Below are 8,803 nucleotides of genomic sequence, written 5' to 3'. Positions count from 1 at the left end.
TCCGGCTTGTATCGTTGGTTTTAAAGAAGTTTCACATGTGGTTTCTCACACAGTGTTGTATATTTAGTTTTTATGAAGTTAAGCACATAAATTCTGAAACAGAGTTGTATAGTTAGTTTTCAAGAATTTAGTAACATAGTTTCTCACACTGTGTTGTATCGTTAGGTTTTGAAGTATTTACACAGGTAGATTCTCAAACAGTGTTGTATCATTAGTTTTGAAGAAGTTATGTTTGTAGTTTCCCATACAGTTTGGTATCATTAGTTTTCATGTTGTTAAGCACGTAGTTTCTCACACAGTGTTGTATCATTATTTTTCATGAATTTAGGCACATAGTTTCTCACACTGTGTTGTGTCATTTGTTTTAAAGAAATTACGTATGTAGTTTCTCACATAGGGTTGTATCAATAGATTTTCCGAAGTTAAGCAAGCAGTTTCTCAAACAGTGTTGTATCATTAGTTTTGAAGTGTTTTCGCAAGTAGTTTCCTACACAGTGTTGTATAGTTAGTTTTCTTGATGATAAGCATGTAGTTTCTCACACAGTCTTGTATCGTTATTTTTCATGAATTTAGGCACATATTTTCTCACATTGTGTTGTGTTGTTAGTTTAAAAGAAGTTACGCATGTAGTTTCTCACACAGTGTTGTATCTTTAGTTTTCATGGGTGTACCTTATACATTGTTTCTCTATAGTTTTTTTGGGGGGGTTGAGACAGGGTTTCTGTGTATTGTCTTGGAGTCTGTCCTGGAACTTGCTCTGTAGACCAGGCTGGCCTCAAACTCACAGAGATCTGCCTGCCTCTCCCTCCAGATTACTGGGATTACAGGCGTGTGCCACTAATGCACAGCTTCTTTCTACTTTTTATTCTAAAAGTATTAACATAGTCTTCATTTTCTTAATTTCTACACTATACTATATTGCCATTCATCAGTTTGTTTCTTTTTCATTTTTTGTGTATTTGTATGCAGGTGCAACCGACATGTTATTTTTGTTATATTGTATATACATTTCTATACTTTAAAAAAATTGTACCTTTACATTGATTTAAAATGTAATATAAAGTTCTAATTCTTGAAAGTTATTATTACAACCTCTTTAAGTTAGTTATGAAATGTAGGTTAGTAGTTAGTCAACTGTATTAAGCTTTTTGTCATTTTTGATCAGTTTTGAAGGTTAAGCATGTGTGTTAGACAGATAAATGGTCTTCAAATCCTCCAGAGACCTACAAAATACAGTATTGAAGATATTTTATAACCTAAGGCTTTTCATGATCATGAGGCATATCTGCTGCTGGCATCACCAGTCTACTTTCTAAAAGGAGGGCAGGCATTGAAGAACCTACATAAGGAGTTTGTTTTTATTGTAGGAAAGCTAGCTATTTGGGCAAGAAATTGCCCTTGCCTAAACTTGCTGACAATATACTGTACAAATTGAACAAGAGGACACAAAGAAAAATGGCTGCAAAATATTCCAAGACAAGGTGGTACAGTCCTTCAAAATCTCTGTTTTACAGAACATCTGTCAGATACTCTAAGCCTCTAGACTGAAGATGGATAACCTAACATTGCAGAACAATTTTGGGTGAGCATATAGACAGCCAGATGTCTGTCTTTCCTAGAGTTTTGGAGTTGCTTATTCTGCACTTCCTGTCTACTCAAGTAATATATCCTTCTCAGGGCTCTGACAAAGTTGAAGATGAAATAGTTGTTGTGTTTCATGTCATCAAATTCAGAAAATAATCCTGCAGAAGAGATATAAAGTTTATAAATCTAAGAAGCATAAAAGCTTAACTTGTTGATATAAGAAAACTTTTTGTGACCTAAAACGATAAATTTTAATTGTTAATACATCTTAGGATAAGAAGCAAATTAGGTACATAGCTTTGGATTCGCCATGATAATATCAATTATGGTGTACCATTTGCAGAATTTGCCAAAGGCAAGTGGGCTGGGTATTGTAAATTTAACTCTTATTTGATAATTGTTCCTCCTTTTGGTTTCTTGAGACAGGGATTATATTTTTAACAGAATCTAGGAGATATTTTGGCAGAGAACCAAGTTCCTTATATCAAGCAACAAGTTGATTGATTGTTTCAAAACAGTGATTCATGGGAAAATGCTTTTGTCATTTTCAAAGAGAATTGATGATCAGGTTCCAGCTCACAGACTGTCACAATTCATACTAACAACTCCTTCTGCATTCCCTGTAGAAAAATCCTATAATTGTTAGTTTTTACTCATGGTTCTGCTAATGGAAGAGTAACTTATGGTGTAGATGATAAAAAGTACATGGAGGGAACAACTCCGGCTTCAGCTCAGATAGTTGAATTAGAGTTGTCACAATGGTTTTCCAACTTCTAGTAAATGACTCATTTAATTTGCATACATTTTTATATTCTTCAAGTAATAGAGACAGTTCAGTGCATAGGAACTTGCAATGATCTGGTTAAAATATTGATTGAATAAGTTCAAAATTCAATTCTTCTAAAAACATTGCCACATCTTGTGGATGACAGGAGAGCTCATTTAACCTTCCAGGCCCACTGGAAAAAGGGAACAAGTAAACAGATAGATTAACAAAAGTGGTCACTTTATCTCAGGTAGAGAGAGCTCTGCAGTCTCATAAGTTTCATCATCAGAATAACAGGAATTTAAGAAAGCAATTAGGTTTAACTAGAGACACTGCTCGTCAAGAGTGTCCAACAATGAGGTGTGCCCACAAACTAATAAAAGAATGATGGCAGATTGTTTTTACTCTTATTACAGAATTTGGCAAGTTAAAATGTATACACATGGCAGTTGATAGGTATTCATGTTACTTGGTGTTCACTATAAAAAAGGGGAAAAGCCACCAAACATGAAATAAGTCATTGTTTACAAAATGTTTTGCTTACATAGCAGTTCCAAAAATGATAAAAACAGATAACAGGTCTAGACACTCAATGGAAAATTGATCAAAATGAAACTTCAAAATATATAAAAGGGAGTGGGGGATAATTGTCCTCAGTTTCCACATGATTCAAAATTTTAAAATGTCAATGCCACTGAGCAATTTGCTTCAGACATTTTCTGGCATGATGAAACTTGAGCGGTTATTGCTCAGGTCAAATGGAAACATCCATACGCTAGACAGTGGAGAAGACCCGATTCTGTCCTAATTTGGAGTCATGAATGAAAGGAAAGTGTTTGTTCGAGATTCTCAGTTTCTGAACAGGCCTGCTGCATCAGCCCCCCAGACGCATGAGTTTTCATGCTGGAGCTGACAAAGAACTGGATGGCTATAAATTTTTCCTTGACACATCTTGAAACACAAAATTCATTTTCCAGTTTTTCCCTTTGGGGAAAAAAAGGACCATTTAAAACAATTGAACACTAGTGTGGACCGTGAGGATTGGCAAAAGCCCCTTTTAAGTATTTGGACAGGACATGGCCACTTAAAAAGATGTTGGAGTGGCGAAATATCAGCCTTGGTGGATGGTATTCCTGGTATCGTGCCCATGCCAATGTATTTCTCTGGAGAAACACAGTTTGGCCTAATGCAACAAAAAAGAGACTTTGGCATCACTTCTGAGGTGATTGTAGCTATTGCTATTGCTATTGCTGCTACAGCAGCCATTGTGGGACTGCCATCTCACAGTCTGTAACTATAGTGAATAAACCAGCAGGGGAAGTAACAGAGGCTCTCAGCACTCAGAGCTCCTTAAATAACTTAGTCCAGGTAGGAGTTTTAAATCTCGATCAACCTGTTCGCCTAACCTGGCACACGTTTGTGTTACCCTGGGAAAGTTTATACTCAACTGGCCAATCAAATCATTAGGGTGAAGAGACCTGGGATCCTCTGTCCTCTGAAGAGCTCATCCTTATGGGATCCCAGATGGGAGGCCTTTTATTCAAAGAATGGGCTGTGTCTCCATCTCTGGGCCTTGTAGCCATAGTGTGTATTATCTTATGATTCATTTGGCTAAGGCGCTAGACAATTCCAGGTTTGGTTTGTCACTTGATGAGCACAGAGAATCCCTCAGCTAAACTATGGTTGAGCCTACAGAAAAATTAGACAGTCAAGGAAAGGGGAGACTAAGGGGATGCCAACCACCCTAAGGCAGGAGGGTCATGCAGCCCGGGGGTTTCTCTTTTGACGGGTAAGGTTGGCATTAATGTCCTAGCCACCTGAGACAGGCACTAATTTATAAAAAAGGGGGGGGAGATGTTGGAGCCCAGCCCCCATAGGGTCTTTGTGAGTCTCTGGTTTTCCAACAGGTGCATCCTGTTTTCTAGTCCTGGCTTACTGACCCGGGCTTGCCCCACTGACATCAATTACTAGCATTAGGAAAACACGATCTCTTCCACCTGGGTTTTTTCCAGTGTATTATAAGCCTGTATATGAGGCTGCTCCCTCTCTATTATAGAGAAGAGACCTCTTAACACAAATGACTGGCCCTCCTGTCTTTCAATTCAATCTCCATGCTTTCAGTCAAATTTGCTCACTTGATTTCACCAGATTTGCTCTTGTTGCATGCAACACAGAGCCTGGATCTAGGGCCTCCCCAGTGCAAATGAGTATATTTTCAAAGAATAAAATATAAGATATTTAAACTCTTCACTCTTTAGTTTAAAGTTATGTTTTTTATTTGAAAGGCAATGATGCAAATATAATACAAAAGTAATTGTATTCAATTTTTTTGTTTTACGAGACAGGGTTTCTCTGTATTATTTTGGAAGTTGTCGGAACAGCCTAGCCTCGAAGTCACAGAGATCTGCATGCCTCTGCCTCCTGAGTGCTGGTATTGAAGGCATGAGCCACCACCACCCAGCTAGTAATTGTGTTCTTTAAGTGGGGCAGGTAGGATAGAATTCAAGGGTAAAACTGTCACCCTTGCCAAATCACCACTTGGTGGCTTAAAGATATTTATCCAACTGCCGTCTGGTACTTAAGGCCATATTTGGATCAGGGAGGATGGGTTGTCCAAGGCTATGAGTTTGGGGGAACCTTAATACAGCCACCTGGACCACACGATGGGCAGAGGTTGGTGATCCAGCCTCTAGTCATACAGAGAAGGGGCTCTCCCTGCCTGAAAGACACCTAACTTTCAGCACCAGAAAGCACACTGGAGAGGCCTAACCACTTCCCCAGGATCATAGCATTGTGTCTAGAACTCTATGGTGGCCGGCTTTGCTCAGACCAGCAGGAGCTCATTCTCTGCTTTAAATACCCAGACTTCTGCTCAACCAGTGGCATTAGCAATACATCATCCTGATCCTCTGGGGCCAGTACTCTTTTGTGATATCCAGCTGGAGTCCAAGTAGGTCCTGGGGACCTCAGACTATGTAGGAGGTAGCCTCGGTGCACCTTAAAACTCCAGACATCAGTGAGGCATCTAGAGGCACTGAAGGTAGTGGATCTGGTGCTCTGAAACAATAGGAAAGTCCAGAATTATGCTTGGTATTTGGATGGGGGCCTTAATGGTTAGTGAAGGAGCTGGTTCCCCATCATGTTTTTGTATGCCCTGCCCTCAGGTTTTGACCTGTGCTGTTATCCAGGGCCTTTGAGGGGGCAGTAGATGCAGTGACCTGGGATCTTGTCTCAGGGATGCAAGCTGATTTACAGGTTTGAGTAAGCACTACCCAAAGATGGAGACAGCCAATCTGAAGATGCACTGAACAACCATGCTTGTGAACCTCCTGAGAACCTCCAGGAGTCATATATTGGCACAAGATCTGGAGCAGATTAGGCAGGTTCCCCAACACAGTTAGTGTTAGAGCTCTCTGTAGGGAAGTCTTCTACAGGTGGAGTGGCACCCTGGGCAATAAGCTTCCCATAGGAAGGAGGTGTCTGCTGCTGCATGATCACAGCCACCATCCAGGTGAAGGGGACAAAGATGCTGTACTCCTGAGTGCAGATGGCATAGAGTTTGAGGTGCAGCCCTGAGTGATGGCCAGCACAACCCACACACTAGGCTGCCCATGACTGCTGCTGTGATGACCTTTCAGAGTAGTGTGTAGGAGGAGTCACACTCATCAGTACATCAGTACAGTCTGGCTGTCCGCCACACACCCAATGTCTCATACACAGGCTTGTAATCCCGGTGTTGGAAGCTGCAGGCTAGTAATGACAGCTACGCCTTTCATCTGCTCCATCAGCACAGAATGTCTGGTTGGTGTAACAGTCAGCAGGCAGGTAGCAGGCTGTGGCTCCAGAGGAGTTGCCTGAAACCAATGGTAATGTTTTCTAATTAATACTAAAAGCTCTGTAAGCGATTTTTCCTTCAATTACATTATATTTCATTTTAGCAGGCATTTTAGTAACTGCATATACCATGGTTCCTGAGATGGGAAGTTTCCCTATACCTTATTGATCCTGGCATTTCCATACGCTGACGGTACTTGTCCCTTTAGTTCTTAAAGTGACCTGTTCCTCTATCCTTTTTCAATGGATCTTTTGTGCTTTTCCAAGCCACATATTGAGCTGCCAAATGTCATGGTGTGGGTGTTGGTTCATGGAAAGAAGACTCAGAGACACCTAAATAATGATTTTAGCCATTCTTGTCTGCAGGAACATTCGGCTTCTAAGAAATCAACAACTTTCCTTTCTTCCCTTCAAACTGGGATTTGTTTATTCTTGTCCAAATTTCATCTTAGTAAGTTGATTTCCATATCCTCAAAACAAACTGAAAAAAGTTTCCAAAAGGACAAGGCCAAGTGCTAATTTTTGGTTCAGGAACTGCAGCAGTGTCCTGGGCTTCCACAACCAAGTTTTGCATAGGCTTTGTATTTTTTGGAAACTCTCAGGCAGGATTCACATAAGGCAACAAGGAAAACAACACTTATCTTCAAAACAAATGATGGATAGGTATTGGCAGTCTGGAACAAGACCAGGTGTTTACCAGCAGGAATTCTCCGGCATGTATGCATGTACCTTAAAGTTATGTGGCTTAGTTTGCTTTAGGGACTCACAACAATGGTAGCAGAGCATCTCTGATTCTTTTCTCACCTTTTGGAACTCTTTTCTTCCTACTGAGGCTTGAATGAGGGTTTTTCTCAGTGTCAACATGTCTTCGTAGGAGATGTTTAGTTAATAATCATGGGAGGCCAGCTCTCTTCTTTTTGGAAGGGGAACAGAGGAGAAATCACTGGGAGAAGAGGGACTCACTGGGAGAAGAAGGAGGGGAAATTGAGGTCAGGATGTATGTATGAAAGAAGAATAAAAGTGAAAAAATAAAGTGATTTAGCCCTCGAAAACAAAATTTGAGGAACTCATTCTTTGGGAATTGGTAGGATTCTAATGGTCATCTCTTTTGACATCCTACATGAAATTCAGAAAGAAAAAAGTCATTCTCCATGAAAACAGAAATAGTACAATGTAACCTCAAAAATAGTAAATCACTCTGCTACTGTTGAAAATTTCATCAGAATTAAGAAAAAAATTTTAATTTCCATTTTCCGTTTATAAAATGTGAAAATAACCATATTGAAAAATAAATTACATTTTTACTTTGTATATCCAATATTTAACAAATATCTGTTCCCAATAAAGATACTGATTTAGAGAGTTTTAAGTTAATAAAGCATTTTCACAATTGAAATTTTTAAGAATAACTTTATATAAAATCAAAATATTAATCAAACATATTTCCTGGGAAGAAATATGATTAAAATGTCATTTAAAAATGCAATGCTGGCCGGGCGGTGGTGGTGCACACCTTTAATCCCAGCACTCGGGAGGCAGAGGCAGGCAGATCTCTGTGAGTTCAGGACTAGGCTGGACTGACAGCCTCCAAAACAATACAGAAAAACCCTGTGTCATAAAACCAAAAAAAGAAAAGAAAAGAAATGCAATTCTGAGTCCCTTGAAGACCCCACCCTCCAGCATCCCCAGGTTCAGGTGAGCTTGGGTCCCCCTGGGATCACCCCCCTCTGCCCCTCAACCACTCCCTTAATCTTCTGGGAGCCCGCTTCTGGCATCCAGAGGATCTGCCACACAGAAAAAGGCATCAATCCTTCCAGACCCTGCCCTCTGGCGTCCCCAGTCACCAATCCAGTGACTGATTGAAGCAGAGGCAAACAACCACAATTAAACACTGAACTGACGCCACGGAACCCAGTGACAGAGAGAGAGGAGCGATGAGCAAATTGGCAAAGAATGCACAGGCAAAACCAGCAGAGACAGCAGATCTGAACAAGGGGGAGCTCTTGGACCCCAGACTGACAGCTGGGAATCCAGAATTCCTGAGTGTGAGAGTCAGTGAGGAGGTCTGGGCAACCTATGGGGCCCTGGGCAGTAGATCAGTGTTTATCCCTGGCATACAAATGGACTTGGTGTGTCCATAACACAAAGAGGGATTATCTCTTGGCCTGGACTCTTAGGGGAGTGACTAGACCCTGCCCTGAGCGAAATGACAGACTCTGGATATCCCCTATGTGGAAGGAAGTGGGGATAGGGTGGAAGGCTGGGGGGATGGAGGGGAGTGTGGGAGACGAGGAGGGAGAGGGAACTGGGATTGACATGTGAAGCAAGCTATTTATTATTAAAGTAATTTTAAAAATTAAAAAAAGAAAACCTGAATAGGTGTCGATGGTGTGGTGTACATATGTTAATTTTCCAAATTCTACAAAATGTTAACACATCCATCTGCCAGATTTCATTTCTTTGTGTACCCTTTGGGTTACTTCCTGCAGGTAGTGGAGTTTGGTTATATGAAGAACAAGTAGGACATTGTCTTATAATGTCCTTGGCTTATTGCCAAGTTATGGAAACATCTTTTTTTTAAACCTTGCTATTGACATGGTGGTTTTTATGAAATTCTGA

General features: G+C 40.5%; 1 pseudogene; it reads right to left on the bottom strand.

Moving 5' to 3' along the window:
* Nucleotides 1-4,818: 4,818 nt before the first annotated feature.
* LOC121134649 lies at nt 4,819-7,048 on the bottom strand (annotated as a pseudogene).
* Between the last annotated feature and the right edge of the window lie 1,755 nt (nt 7,049-8,803).

The sequence above is a fragment of the Mesocricetus auratus genome, unplaced genomic scaffold, assembly GCF_017639785.1.
Source record: "Mesocricetus auratus isolate SY011 unplaced genomic scaffold, BCM_Maur_2.0 Super-Scaffold_100029, whole genome shotgun sequence".
NCBI lineage: Eukaryota > Metazoa > Chordata > Mammalia > Rodentia > Cricetidae > Mesocricetus > Mesocricetus auratus.
This window is presented reverse-complemented; position numbering and strand designations above follow the sequence as displayed.